The 16,532-nt window shown below is 38.4% G+C and overlaps 1 long non-coding RNA gene across 2 annotated transcripts in view; it reads right to left on the minus strand.

Annotated features, from left to right (window-relative positions):
* The window catches only part of LOC311592787, a 211,578-nt gene extending 195,962 nt beyond the window's left edge, over positions 1-15,616 (minus strand). For both annotated transcript variants that reach the window (XR_014777516.1, XR_014777517.1), the window contains exon 1: positions 15,363-15,616. This is a non-coding gene — a long non-coding RNA (uncharacterized lncRNA). The remainder of the gene's footprint in view (positions 1-15,362) is intronic.
* Between the last annotated feature and the right edge of the window lie 916 nt (positions 15,617-16,532).

Raw genomic sequence — 16,532 nt, forward strand, 5'->3', positions numbered from 1 at the left:
GGAGATGCTGATGTCCTGACTATACGAATTTTGTCTGTCCTGGCCAGGATAATATCAAGGGACTCAATAGCTCTGACCCATGGTATTTGAAAAGCTTTTTGCAGGTGATGCTCACTGTGATGTCAATATATAAAAATGATAGTTTGAGTAATGACATTTTATGTAGGAACTATCAATCACTTCTTCTTCCTTCAGGATAATTCCAGCCTTCGAATGTTCTCCTACAGCAATAGTTCTCAACTTTCATAACACTGTGATGCTCTAGTACAGTTCTTAATGTTATGGATACGCCCAACCACAAAATTATCTTGTAACTTCTACAAAACCAAAACTATGTTACTGCTATGAATTATAATGTAAATAGAAAATATGCCAGATATGTGATATGCAAACTATGCAGGGTCACAATCCACAGCTGGCCTCCTTCTACATTAGCTAAACCAGCCTTTCTTCTTCATCTGTATACCACAACCCTGCCTCATTACACAGCTCTATTTAATAAACTTCTTCCATCATCCAAATGTGTAAAATAAATGCATTAATGTACCTGGAACAGTTGATGCTCCTCTCTGTCAGAAAAAGCACAGGCTAACAAATCTTACTTTTTTAAAAAATAAATCTTTGGTTTTTAAAAAAAGATTTATTTATTACATATACAGTGTTCTGCCTTCATGTACACCTGCTCACCAGAAGAGGGCATCCGGTCTCACTCTAGAGGGTTGTGAGCCACCATATGGTTGCTGGGAATTGAACTCAGGCCCTCCAGAAGAGCAGGCGGCGCTCTTAACCACTGAGCCCTCTCTCCAGCCCCAAATCTTACTTTTATATCTTGCTGTCTGCACATTCCCCATTCACTTGTCACTTCAGCAAAGAAAATGCCGAGTAGCAAGAGGAGAAAGCTATAATATATGACTAAGATAACAAAATCTCAAAATATAAAGAGCATGCTTATTCAAGAAATTTTACGAATAAGAGGCAGGCTGTGGATATGAAACTCATCTTGCAGTTGATGTTATCCTGCATGTCATCTGCAGAGACATAACATATTGGATCAGTAAATTGTCCACTCATTCTTCCATTTATAAACAGCAATAAAATCTTACTCATGAAATATAGACCTTTGCATAGTAATATAAAGAAGTGTATCATCAACAAAGAGAAGAAAATTGATAAGCTATAACATGTAGAAAAGACAGCTTAAACAATAATATAACACACTTTCAATTGGATAAGTGTGGAGCATCTTTGGTTCAGAATATTAAAAAAAAACTATATAGTTACCAGAAGATTGTCTTAATCAAGCAAATTCCAAAAATAGATGATTACTCATGGTATTTAAGGCACTATGCAATAAACAAAAAAGTTTTCAATTTTTTAAAATATTAGTGAAATAGAGTTTTAAACAACATGAGACAGAGTATGCAAATCTAATAGGTATTATGTTAAGTAAAAAAGTACTTCCACTAGTATGGCCCTGTAAAAATGATATGCAGCTATGTGAAATGTTCATAGTAGCTGAGATTATAGGGTTAAATGAAAGAATGTGCAGACTGGGAATTTTAAAAACCAAACTGACTCCACTTATTTCTGTTAAAGTGTTTTTAATGATGTCATTTTATGTGCCTGCACATATGTCTGGAAGGGTCCACAGAGGCTTTTCAGCAGATTTAACAACCCCTAAAGCTTGAATCACAGGCTGCAATAAGTCATACAATATGCAAACTGTGAACCAAATTACGTGCCTCTACAGGAACAATGATCACTCTTAACCAGTACAGCAATTTAAGTTCCTATTTCCTGACTTCAACAAGGCCTCCATGCCAGGCTGGATATGAGATTTTGGGCACAGGCAAATCTAATGGGAACTGCCAAAGTCATGAAGCTATAAGCCTGATGGTGGCGCACACCTATAATCACAGCTTTCAGGAGGCAGAGGCAGGGTGATCTCTTGTGAATTTGAGGCCAGCCTGGTCTACAAAGAAAATCCAGGACTGCCAAGGGTACACAGAGAAACTGTGTCTTGAAAAACCAAAATAAATAAATAAGTAAGTAAAAATAAATAAATAAATAAATAAATAAATATCATAACGCCTAAGACAGCTCTTTGATAAAGCTCCAGCAAAGCTGAGCAGAGCCATGCAATCACTGTGGTATGGCCTTGATGTCTACATGTCACATGCTTGGAGAGATTTTGCTATTTATACAACTTTGGGATGTTGAATTGATGGAAACTTTGAATGAAGTGTTTATGCTCTTTCCTAAGAGTTCTGTTTCTCAGCTTTCCCAGGAATGTCCTGACCATACTAGGCCTCCTGCTTCTCAGGAGGTATCTTTATCTCACCATACTTCAATGTCGGCCGCACTCCCTGGAGGTTGTGACTCAAATAAATATGCCAGTGACCTACTTACTAGGCTCTGACTCAAAGATAGTCTTGGCACCTCTGCCCTTTTACTTTCTCAGAGACAAGAGAATACCAGAACAAAGTAAACACTAAAAGGTAAAACAAAAAAATGCACCAGATCTAATTAAAAGCCTCTCTCTTATATAGATTGAAAGAGAATAGTGTAGTTAATGATAAAAAAATAAAATATAAAGACCTATCTTTCTTAGAAAAAAATGGACTCATACAGGGCTACTATGGTGTACTATGAATAAGGAACAAAATTGCCAATATTAGACATATAAATAAACTCTACAAATATCTAGAATATAAACACTGTATTATGCCAGAAATTGAATAATACCTGCAGCAGCATTGGCCTGAAGATTTTCTTTGGACATAATGACAATTTTCACTCAGACTATTAAAAGTTGATAATCCACTGCTTGGGACATGACAATCTGCACAGGGTGGCTTCGAGATTTTCTTTCTGTCTATTGCCATTAGACTGCAAAGGATACCAGCCTGAAAACAGGCTGTCATGCTATGACAAAATATGCCCTGGAAATTTTAATATTGTTAAAAATTGGATTGTGAAGTTGATGAGGAAAACTGATGTAAAAGATGGTTATATTCTGTCATGGCTTATCATTGATGACTAAGTTTATGACCAAGCAGAAGTTAAAACACATGTCCAGTTTTTTGGCAGACCTGGCCTATCATGTGGGTACACTCGCAGGCTTCACCTGCTAGAGTAGTAATTTCTTATCCTCAAGCTGCAATAACGCTATTATTTAAGGCCCAGAAATCCAGCCTGCATATTTTTGGAAAAGAGCCTGATATAGTAATCTCTCCAGTAGCAGCATGGGCTGTGCAGAATATCAATAGCAATAACGGTTGTTTATAATCTATATAATTAACATGGACCTGAGATAGGGCCTTTTGCAGAAGTTCTATGCAAGTACGACCCTCCGGTGTTAAATGTCGGGCAGAAGTAGGATCAGGATCTCCTAGCAAAATATCGAACAAAGGTTTTAACTGTCCAGAAGTAATTCCTAAACCAGGACGAATCCAATTAACATCTCCCAGAAGCTTCTGAAAATCACTGAGAGTGGAAAGGGAATCCAATCTTAAAGTAATCTTTTGAGGTTCATCACCATTCTGCAACAACTGATGACCTAAATATTGATAAGGAAATTGCTTTTGAATTTTCTCAGGTGAGATCTGTAAATTAGCCCATTTCAGCATCTCCTGTAAGTCAGCTAAAGCAGATAATACCTCCTCCTCTGTCTGTGCAGCCAGTAAAATATCATCCATATAATGAATATATACAGTAGGAAAATGCATCCTGACAGGCTCTATGGCAGATGCCACATAATTCTGAAAAATGGTGGGACTATTAGCCATACCCTGGGGCAATACTACCCATTGATATCTTTTATAAGGTTCTCTCAAATTAGTGGAGGAAACACTAAAGGCAAACCGTTGTGAATCATTGGGATGTAGGGGAATAGTAAAGAAACAATCTTTCAAGTCAATTACAATCATATGCCAATGCATAGGAATGGCTACTGGAACAGGGAGGCCAGGTTGAGTGGCCCCCATAACTACCATCGTAGCATTGACAGCTCTAAGGTCCTGTAACAATTTCCATTTTCCTGATTTCTTTTTGATAACAAAAAAGGTGTCTTCCAAGGGGATGTAGAATGTTTAATATTACCTAGAGTGAGCTGCTTTTGTACAAGCATATTGGCAGCCTCCAACTTCTCTTTAGACAGGGGCCATTGTTCAACCCAAATTGGGGTATCATTTTTCCAGTTAATAGGAATAGCGAGAATTGGAGGCTGTTTAACAATGGCCCCTATGGAAAATACCTTAGCCCCTGTTTATCAGAAGGGTGGCGGAGTTATCTCTTGGTATGAGACAGGACGGTTATTGCCCTGTAAGTTTTTGCCTAAACCTTGTCCTGGACAAAATTCTTGTTGATTTAACATTCTTTGTACTGGTTGTGTGGTCAATACAGCCCCCATTCCTTCCAGTATATTTCTTCCCCATGAATTAATAGGAATATGAGTGATGATATATAGCTGAAATATTCCCTGATGTCCCTCCTCATCCTTCCAAATCAACATCTTAGTACTGCGAAAAGGAGTGTTGGCTGTTCCCACTCCTTGCAATTTTGTATTTGTTTGTTGCAGCAGCCAGGCCACAGGCCAATAAGAGAGCGAAAGGACCGAGGTGTCTGCTCCTGTGTCCAGTAGGCCTTTAAAGTCTCTGCTATCAATTTTCAGTGTAAGCATAGGGCAGTCATTAAGGGTTGCACTCCAATAAGCCACTGGTCCAGTAGAGCCGAACCTTCCCTCGTCTCTCCTTTCCTTTTAAAATGGGTTGGTTGTTCAGAATTGAGGTACTAGGATTATTTGAGCTATACGGGCTCCTTGGGGAATCACCAGAATACCCTTAGTAGTTTCCACCATAATTTTTATTTCTCCCCTTGCATCAGCATCAATGACTCCAGGAATAACTTTAAGACCTCTCATAAGGGCACTACTTTGACCCAGCAACAGTCCCAATGAGCCATCAGGTAACGGACCAAAAATTCCTGTCCCAATGGCCTGGGGGCCCATCTGAGGTGTTAATATGACTCTGGTGGAGGTACAGAGGGCAGTCCTGCACTGCCTGCTGTCCCCTGGGTGAGATCTCAGATAAAGATGGGTTTTTTTGGGGGGATAGAATGCACAGGTTGAATCCTTTGAAGGGCAGGTGTCTGCAATGTTCTGTACACCTGTCTTGACGGAGCCTGGAGCTGACCTCAGGGCCCATTTCCCTGCAATGGCCTCCCTTGCCTATTTGTCTTAGAGCAGCACTCATTCCCCCAATGATACCCCCATTGGCAACAAGGACACAAACCTAGCTTAGTATGATCAACTCTATCTTGAGCTTGTCCAGTCTCCCTTCAAGTACATTCTCTCTTAAGGTGTCCTAACTGCCCATATCTGAAACATATTATGGCCAGACTCCCCCAGACGGTGACCGTCTCTGGACAGCAGAAGCTATTACTTGTCCCATTATGTGAGTAGTATCTATACTTCGGCAAATTTTTAGATAGTCATTCACACTTTTCTTTTATAAGGTTGAAGGGCTCCTGACAATACTTATTAGCATTTTCAAAGGCCAATTGTTTAATAATAGGCATGGCTCCTTCCACATCTCCAAAAATCCTTCCTGCCAATTGCATAAGGCGATCAACAAATTCCTGGAAAGGCTCCGAGAGTTCCTGGATAGCTGTTCTCCTGCCCCCTCATTAGACAAGGACTTCCAAGCCCTCGTGGCACAAATTGCAATCTGCGCATACACAGCTGGGTCATATTGTATCTGGGCACTAAGTTCAGTATACAAACCCATGCCTGCTAGCATATCCACGTTTCTCTTTGGAACCCCAGCTCTGCATTACGTGCAGTAGTCTGAATATACTGTTCTTGATAATCACTGCACCAAAGCAAATAATCACCTCCCACTGCTCTACACATTTGTTGCCAATCAGTAGGTGTTAAGAATTGTCCTGTGAAGGATTCAAAAATGGCAATCATAAAAGGGGCATGTGGACCATAGGCCATAACTGCCTCCTTAAGCTGCTTTATGTCTTTAAACTGGAGGGCTTCATACTGTCTCTGCATTTGCCCTGGGTTAGTTGGGTGAGGCACTTCAACTACTGGAAAGACTACTCCCCGAGAGGGAGCAGAAGGCTCCCAAAGATATTTGACTTTGATAATCTGGGTTATACACTGGGGGCCGCTCTCCTCTAGTTTTTTTCCTTTAATCTTACACTCCTTCAACTCCTTCTTTAGGGCTCGTATCTCAGAGGTTAAAGTTGCCTCTTCCTCCTCAAAATTAAAAGATGATATATCAGAGGCAATCTCAGATGGGGACATAGATTTTACATATTGCTCCTCCTGCACTTCATTTAGGGCAAGTTCCAAAACTTCCTAGCTGCTCTCTTATTTTCTAGTCCTCACTCCTAAGCTCATCTCTAACAAGACGCCATAACAAAAAGGTAGCGACAGAAACACTGTTGGACCCTTCATTTCGTAAAGTCCTCTGGAGATCAGACTTCACCTGATCCCAATCTTGGATATTTAGCTCTCCCAATACCATAAACCAAGGACTACTCAATTCTATTGTTTTCATAAAATCTTTAACACTCTCATCCTTAATCCCAGTGCCTAGATCCTCTAACAATCTCAATACTTGATCCACCAAAACCGTGGATGAACCTGAGGCACTCATTTTCCCGGTGCCTTAATCACTAGCCCACCAAAACCATGGACAAACCTGTGGCACCTAATTGCAATATGCCCCTTTCCTACCTCCTTGGGACACTGGCCAGCTTCCCTGAGTGATCCGATCCATCAGCTTACTCCTTTCTTTCCCTGATCTCGGTGGAACCTCCACTTGTGGCACCCGCGCCACCGCAGTACGGAGTCAGGGCGATGGGCTGCGGATTTAACTCATGCACACACACACACAATAACACAGTGGGTCCTTCGTGCTAAGAGAGCAGCAGCCGCAGCAGCAGATGCAACAGTGATTTATTCTTTCCCCAGAGTTCCAAAGAGGCTTCTTATAGGCAGCCAAACAGGAATCCTCTTCCCAGGTGAAATCTCTCAAGAGGTAATTGCACACAGGAGGAAAAGTCTTGAGGAAGGGAGGGGCGCATTCTCAGAGCAGTAAACATGACTAGCTAACCCAGATAAACACAGACATAGAAGCTGCTAGAAACAGGACATGAAACAGCAAGACAGGCAGGCAGCCCAGTCGGGCCTGGTTCCTACAAAATATCTATGTTTTGAAGCAACATGCATCTATCCATGCCTATGGAGTTCTGTTTAAATAAAGAAGCACTCTGACTGCCAATCAGTCAGGCTACAAAACTCCTCCCAATCCCACTCCCCATGACTGACTCATTCCTTCCTTTCCTCTCTTATCACTCTTGCATCCACCCATCTTCAGGCCCTGACCCTCACCCCAAGGCTGGACACCAGCATAATTTTATCGATAGATAATAAATGCCAGTTTTATGGTGTCAATACTGTAACAGGACTTTCATGGATTTAAATAAACAGAAGCACATGCAGATGACTTTGTGTTCTGGCATTCGTATCCTTAAACAATTCCTATTTTCCCAGATATAGACACTCCTGTGCTCACAGCATTTCTTTTATAACGTGAAATCATGGCTGGCACTCATGGTAAAGACATGGAGGCAGGGAATGAAACACTCTTTCAAGGACTTAGACCACAAAATCAAGTATTGTAAACGAATATATGAATATTACAGTGAGGTTCCATAAAGCAGGATTCCTGGCTGTGTGTATATATAGTACTTTCTGTGAACTCACAAGGTATTGAATGCTATTTACTGGTAACTGAAAATTTTCCTAGGGGATGCTATTTCCTGTGTTACTTCTTGATTTGACATTGGGTTTCATGATGTGATAAGCAAAGCCTTCCCCCATTATAGTTATCTGCAACTGCAATTGGAGACTGCAAGAATGAAACAGAATTGATTGGTGGAATGAGATTTTTAATGAGGAAATACCAGTCAATCAGTAGATATTTCTTGTGAAAGAGTCGCCAGAAAATCTGGTTGGTAAATGTCTGTGGGGGTATGGAAAATGACTCTGACACTAAAGAGAGAGAATTATTTTCCAATACTCCCATGCCCTTCTCTGCTTCATAGAAATGCATGGTTAGTTAGGGAAGAAAGAAAAACTGTAAGAACCCTTATTTGCCAAAGTACAATGAAAAAAATCAAACATTACTGTAGAAACCAGATTGAAAAGTTAAAACTTTGTGATCCTTGAAGGCATCAGGATTATAGCAAATAACATTGTGGGTGTTATATTTCCTATCCCACAGAGGGCCTTAGGTGACAGGTATATCTGCAAAAAAAAATCAAGGCTTTCAGAGAGTCTCAGGGGGCCATGTGAGAACTGCTTTTGGCATAGCTTTCCTTCATAGTTGATCCTCCCAAGGAAACACAACAGTGCATCAATGGTCTCTGTCAGAAGTTGATACCAAATTGTACCATGTTCCTTGAATAAGATGCAGGACTATAATACTGCAGCATGGATGGCAGATATTAAAGCAAAAGCTGTAGATTCAGAACCAGAGTCACATTTTCCTACACAGGAAGCAGCAGCCTGTGACTCAGAGCAGGAGTGTGGGGAATCCCAGCAAATCCATGCCAGTGCTGAGATTTCACTGGCTATGGCACATGCAGGGTTCAGGAGCAGTTCTTCTTTGTTTTCACAGCTTACAGTCAGGCTTTGGCTAGATCAGGGACCAGCTGGTACCTGGAATCTAGCCAGGAGCCTGACTGGTAAATTCCCTGGCTGCAGAGATTTTTATTACCTCTGGTTGCCTCTAATTGGAGGACTGCCTGAATTCAAATGGAGACTGGATTTAGGACCAATCAGGAGAGAGATCTCAAACCTAGGTGTGGGATGCAAAAGCCTTAGGTAACCTTGGTGATCTGCACCAGAGCTGTGCTAATTCATCTATCTCTCCCTCCTCCCTGTGTGGTGCAGCAGGAACAGAGAAAGTGAAAGGGGAAGACAAGCCAAAAATGTAATTTACCCTGATCTTTTCCTACAATTAAGAAAAAATACGACCAGACGGTAATGCCTAAGTGCTGATAATATACCTGGCTAATTGGAGCAACATTGTGGCTATTTAAATGAAAACCTTAATTTCTGCCGGCACCTTTCTGATCGTGAGTCCGAGGTGCCCAGTGAAGATTGCTTCTGATTCTTTATGATCTGCTTGCTTTTGTTTTCCCCAGTTCTAACACTGTATAGTATATTTATCTATTAGAATGACCTACAAAAAAAAACCCTGCTTGGGTTGTAAGCAGAAATATTGTTTTCAACCTCTGCTGCAGCTATATGAAATTATCATACAATATCTCACAGTCATACTGATAACAAAAATGAACGGTATTTATTTTAGAAAAGCAAAGCTTAAAATACATGTATATTCTCTCTCTCTCCCTCTCTCTCTCTCTCTCTCCCTCTCTCTCTCTCTTTCTCTCTCTCCGTGTGTGTGCATGTATGTGGTTTGTGTGTGGTGTGTGTGTGTATTTGTTTATGGGTATGTAAATTTTTCTCTGATAGTGATAGTGATAGGCAAGTGACAATCATTTTTATTTCAACTGTGACTGATATTCATAAAAATTTGTACCTGGAAATTTTCATGCTATTCCTTTCTATTGCACTTCCCTCCAATCATTCCTACTACTAATTAGTCCAAAGTTTGTACATGTTCTTTCTTTTTAATAAAAATTTAATTAATTTAAGGCATCTGATATACATGGATATAGGATCAATTAATGGAAAATGGTAGCATAAAAGGACAAGCATCCCTGAGAGACTTTCACTCTTTCTCCATCATATCATTAAATACCAATAACCACTCTGATAATATTTAGGGTGTGTGAGTCCTGCCTTACCCACACAGGTATTTTGGCTGGATAGATATAATTTAAAAATGCATATGGAATAGCAAGTGTTGAGCATTCAGGGGTGCCACTGTGAACTCCCTCTTTACCCGTAGATTGCATGCTAATACAAGTATCCCTCCTTTTAATTTATTATAGAAATATATTAATCAAATACACATTTGATGCAGATGTACATTACCAATGACTGAATTAAGACAGCATTTTTTTAAGGAATGGAATTTGCTGAGGAGTCTTGCCTAGGTTGCCAGCAAAACTCTGATATTTTTCTGTAACTGCCCACCCTCTTACCTTTGGATTGAATGTTAATTCCAGTATGCCTGCTTTTTAATATGTTGTTCTAGAAATGAATCACAGGTGCTCATATTTACAAGCAAGCATGCTGTTGACTAAGTCATCTACCTGGCTCTGCATATTATAATTTTAAAAGATATATATATATATATATATATATATATATATATATATATATATACACACATACACACACACACACACACACATATATATATATATATATATATATATATATATATATATATATATATTGTAATTCAAGAACTACCCTGCTTATTAGTAGAACTATCTATTTTTTTCCTCTCTAGCTGCAATGTTGTCTTCTGTATTGGACCAGTATTACCTTTTGTTGTCTGAATATTGCCTGAAATATTAGGTCATAGACAAGTGTATGTGCATTCCTTCTGTGATTCCACATATATACTGGAGCAGAAGCAGCACAGAGGATTCTCCATATATGCTATGTTAGAATTTGGTCAAAATTTCTCATATTTTTCTTGATTACAATAGTAAAATTGGGAGACAGTCCTTTATGTCACACAGATTTTATTCTTTCTATTACTTACACCTGTGTTGTGTTAATATAAACACTGCATCCAACAGTATTACAAAACTTAAAGGTTACTTCATGATTTTACCAGATTTTCCAAGTGTCATCCTTTTATAAATCTTAGCTATAGGTATGTTAGTAGTGGATTGGTATCACAAAGCCACAATTAAGTTGTTTATGATATCTCCGGTGAATATTTCAGACTTAGATTATGATTAAGGATTGAATTTATAGCTGATACTGTAAGTATAGAAAACTGCCAGTGGCTGGTAAGACCATGGCTTCTGGAGGGGGACCTATTCCTCTCAATTTGCTGAAGCAGTATAATTTCTAAGTGTATTATATATATCCATCATTATACCCAAGACAAACTTAGATATCACCCTCAAGAATAATCCTCATTTTGCAGCAAAGACATTATAGAAATTCACAAATGCTTGAAATGCAAAAATAACTGTCAATGGTATGTCCAACAACAATTGAGAATTTTTTTTAAAATGCCATTGAGCTACGACTCAGAAAACATTACAGAAGGACAGCAGGAAAAGTATAAGATCCAGAAGAATAGGACATTTGTTGTAAGTAAAGTGTCTTCTATACAGAGTATGAAAGCTGGACCCATAAATCTCAACAACATGCATACCTAAAGAATAACAGCACAATGATGCCACAAGTTGACATCAATTTACATTGGGAATTTTCACATGCCTCATCTATAACTGAAAATCTACAGGCAAATATGTTCTCCTTTAAAAAGCACCATGATAGGCTATTTAATACCAAATGGCCAGACAAAATGTAAAGACATATGATAAACACATAACAGTGAGTAGTTATATATATATGTGTGTGTGTGTGTGTGTGTGTGTGTGTGTGTGTGTGTGTGTGTTACTCAGAATGATAATAATTAAGAAGTATCGAGGATGAATTAAATAACATGGGTAGGGCTAGAGGTAGAAGAATAGTCCATGTTGGGCACATGTACTAATTTCTCAAATAAATCATAGGAGCTTAAGTATGTGTAAGAAATTTAAATGGAGTCATCATATATTTAGAAAGACATGCTCCCAGCTAGAAGTCTCATGCCACCAAAGTAAAATCTTTCATGTAAGAAATGGTTAATTCTAGTTGAGTCATTGGCCAAAGAGGTTCAATGGCTTTTCACACAAACAACACAGATTATTTACAAGGCTATGTTTTAATTTTCACAACATGATGGTAAGGCTCTATTGTTCAGGATACTATTGCTTATGCCATCAAAAATGGATAAATGACACTTTGCCACAAAGACGCTTTACTGCTAGTGACTAGTCTTTATAATGCTGGAAGGCTCAATGAATGTTGTTAGAGGAGAAAGAATTCTTAAATATCACCAGCTACAAACATTGAAAACCTAAAATAATTATCTGCCTCCAAGATATACTGATGTAATAATGACAAATATATGTTAGTAACCCAGTACTTTCTTCTGTTGCTCTTAAGGGCTAGGGGCCAAGAACATGAAATTATACAGGTTGTGATTATAGAGGAAAACACGACTATTCTGCTATGAGAACACTGAAATAAAATGGCTTCTAATGGCATACTATTATACTCATAGATCGATGTGCTGTTCAACCATCATCAGGGATACTTCTTCTTGTACTATACAAAAAATAACACAGGGAACCTAAACTAACATCATTGTAGCTTTAGAGATTTCAGAACACAAGGTTTTTCAGGGATGTCTTCATCAAGATTTTTCCCTCCAGTCTTATGCATCTCAGTAAACTAGGAAGCAAAAATATTGTAGGAGCCAGAAGAAGTGTCTGAATTCAAGGAAACAATATTTTCCAGACACAAGAATGAATCACTTGGGAAGTCCAGCAGACTGTGGCAATAGCCACAATACTGATCAGGTTCAAACCAGGCAACATTCCAGGGATTAGAAGAAAAACTAGATGCAAAATCCACCTCTAGACAAATAGCAATTTATATAATTGCTGCTGGAGAAAATGTTTTCTAAGAATAAATTTTTTATTTTCATAATTTTTGTCTTATTTTGGTTTAGTATGTTTAGTCATTTTGATTTTAATTTCATGATGTGTTCTTATTAATTTTGTTGGAAGAAGTAAAGAAAAATGGAGATCAGAGTTAAGGATGTGTGTGCGTGTGTGTGTGTGTGTGTGTGTGTGTGTGTGTGTGTGTGAGAGAGAGAGAGAGAGAGAGAGAGAGAGAGAGAGAGAGAGAGAGAGAGAGAAATAAAGAGTATGACATGTTGGTAAAAAGGTAGGGAGATTCTAGAAGAAGTTGTGGTAAACAGAGTTAGGGAAATTAAAAGATATTGAATTTAAAATTTTAAATAAAAATAAAATTTTAAAAATAAACAAACTGTATTTATGGTTGTGAGCCTAGCCTTTAACGGCTGAGCCATCTCTCCAGCCCTGATGTATATGTGTAAAAAAATGCAACTGGACCCATATTTGTCACCTTGTACAAAACTCAAATCCAAGTGGATTAAAGACCTCAACATAAAACCAGAGACACTAAATCACATAGAAGAAAAAGTGGGGAAGTGCCTGGAACATATTGGCAGAGGAGACAACTTCCTGAACAGAACACCAACAGCTCAGACATTAATGTCAACAATTAATAAATGGGACCTCATGAGGCTGAGAAGCTTCTGTAAGGCAGGAGACACTGTCAAGAGAACAAAGCGACAGCCTACAAACAGGGAAAAGATCTTCAGAAACCCTACATCTGACAAAGGTCTAATATCCAAAATATATAAAGAGTTCAAGAAATTAAACACCACCAAACCAAATAACCCAGTTGAGAAATGGGGCTTGGAACTAAACAGAGAATTCTCAACAGAGGAAAATCAAATGGCTGAGAAACACTTAAAGAAATGCTCAACCTCCTTAATCATCAGGGAAATGCAAATCAAAACAACTCTGAGATTCCAACTTACACCCATCAGAATGGCTAAGATCAAAAATTCAAGCAACACCACATGCTGGCGAGGATGTGGGGAGAGAGGAACACTCCTTCATTGCTGGTGGGAATGCAAACTAGTACAACCACTTTGGAAATCTATCTGGTGCTATCTCAGAAAAATGGGAATAGGGCTTCCTCAAGACCCAGCTATTCCACTCCTTGGAATATACCCAGAAGATGCTCCAGCACACAACAAGAATATTTGCTCAACCATGTTCATAGCAGCCTTATTCATAATAGCCAGAACATGGAAACAGCCTAAGTGTCCATCAGTAGAAGAATGGATAAAGAAACTGTGGTACATATACACTATGGAATACTATTCAGCTATTAAAAACAAGGAATTCCCAAAATTTGTGGATAAATGGATTGAGCTAGAAATGATCATAATGAGTGAGTTAACCCAGAAGCAGAAAGACTCAAATGGTATATACTCACTTATATCTGCATATTAGCCCAAGGGGCATGTCCCATGAAAGCCTTCACTTACCAGGAAAATGAGACAGAGGGGAGGACATTCTAGTGGGACTCTAGATGAGAGAATCATGGGAGAATGGAAAAGTAGAAGGATCTAGAGGGTCCTAGAAACCTACAAGTAGAATATTATGATAGGCAGATTTGGGCACAGGGGTCCCGCTCAAACTAAGGCACCAGCCAAGGACAATACAGGTGGTAAACCTTAAACCCCTACCCAGATCTAGACAATGGACAGAATACTTTCCACAGTAGAGTGGAGAGTGGGATATGACTTTCTCACATACTCTGGTGCCTCACCTTTGACCATGTCCCCTGGAGGGTGAGACCTGGTGGCACTCAGAGGAAGGACAGCAGGTTACCAAGAAGAGACTTGATACCCTATGAACATATAGAGGGGGAGGTAATCCCCCTCAGGAACAGTCATAGGGGAGGGGAATAAGGGGAAAATGGGAGGGAGGGAAGAATGGGAGGATACAAGGGATGGGATAACCATTGAGATGTAACAAGAATAAATTAATAAAGTAAAAAAAAGAGAAAAAATAAACAAACTAAAACAAATCAAATAATACAAAGTACAGAATATTTTTAGACTATGTGCAGGCAAATGTGACCTTACTATGAACGCATAGTTTACATTTCACTAAGAGTTCATGTGAATCACTACTCTAATAGGAAGAATGACCAAATGACATAATCAACTCAAAAATATAAAAACACTTATAAGAACCAGAGGCAACTTCATTATTTGAAAAAAGCCACTCTAATATTGATTCAGATATGATCTTCAAAGTACTTCTGTGGAAATACCATATATGTAGGTATTAAATATCTCAAGATAGATGTAATTTTATAAATACTAAAATGATAACTTTTATGGCCACTTCCCTAGATCATTATAATAAAGAAAATCCTTAGGATGCTATTAATACAATATGAATAATGCAAATTGAATATGTGTGGCTTAAGCAAAAAATAATTTATAAATGTTGTGAAGGGCATAACCTTGTGTATAGAATACACAGAGTAACAAAATATGGTTGGATATAAACATAATTTCAGCAAACCTTTAGAAATTGAGATAATAGAAATTTTCAATTGAATTTCATACACAAGCAAAGGAAAATAAAAATTGAAAGTAAAATAGCAAGTAGTTTTACTATACCATCAGCAGAGTTTTGTAGTCTGCATCTGAATTAGGAGATCCACATGATGATGAGGGTAAGTGTGGATTCATTGATGAGCTTGATACCAGAGTGAGCAGCAAAGGAAAGACTCTCAGTTAGAAATACATGGAATACATTAAAAGAACAACACTGTAATAAATCTAAATTATGTGTATTTTGAACTGCAATAGTAATATGCATGTAAATATCTCAAAATGAAACTCAACTGCACAGAAATTAAGTAAAGAAATCAGTTCAAATCATCTACAAAAGATGACCAGAAAGACATGGGACTGCCATTAGCTCTGTATAAGTATATTAGAATATGAAGTATTCTCTTACAATTATGAAGTATATTCCAAATAAACCCTTAACCTCTGAGAAAAAATTAAGGTTATAATATCTAACATTATAAAACTTGCATATTCAAATATTTTTAATTTAGTGTTGCTCTATTTGTAAACAACATTGCCTTAAACTAAGAGAATATTTTCTTTTTCTATTTTATTTAAAATATATTATTCAATTTTCATAGAGTATATATTTTATGCAATATATTACAACCATATTTTCCCCTCCTGCCATTCTGCCTAGATCTCCACAACACCTACCAAGATCTACCCCTTTCCTTTTACTCTCCAGAAAAGAGCAAGCCTCTAAGAGATAACAAACAGAAAAAAAAAGATACAAGAATATAAGGCAACAGCCTCATATACAGGCTGGAAATAGCAACCCAATAGGATGAAAATAATGTCAAAAGGAGGAACAAAGTCAAAGACACACCTGCTCCCACTGTTAGGAGTCTAAGAAAACATTAAACTAACAGAAATAACATATATGCAGAGGACCTGAGGCCGACTGATGCAGGCCCTGTGCTTGATGTTTCAGTGTCTGTAAGCCTATGTGAGTCCTGATTAATTGATTTGGTGGCCAGGTTCTGTTGTCCCTAATCCTTTCTGACTCCACAGCTTTTTAATTCTTACTCTGGGTTCCCAAACTCTGAGAAGAGGGACCCTCCAATTTAGACTCTCTGTCTCTCCCTCGCTCTATCTCTTTCTATCTCCATCTCTCTGATTGTGTGTCTTTGCACTTGCTCCCATCTACTGCCAGATGAGGCCTCCCTGATGTTGATTGGACAATTCACCAATTTATCAGTATAGCAGAACATC

Source organism: Acomys minous, assembly GCF_964271855.1.
Source record: "Acomys minous genome assembly, chromosome: 2".
Lineage (NCBI taxonomy): Eukaryota > Metazoa > Chordata > Mammalia > Rodentia > Muridae > Acomys > Acomys minous.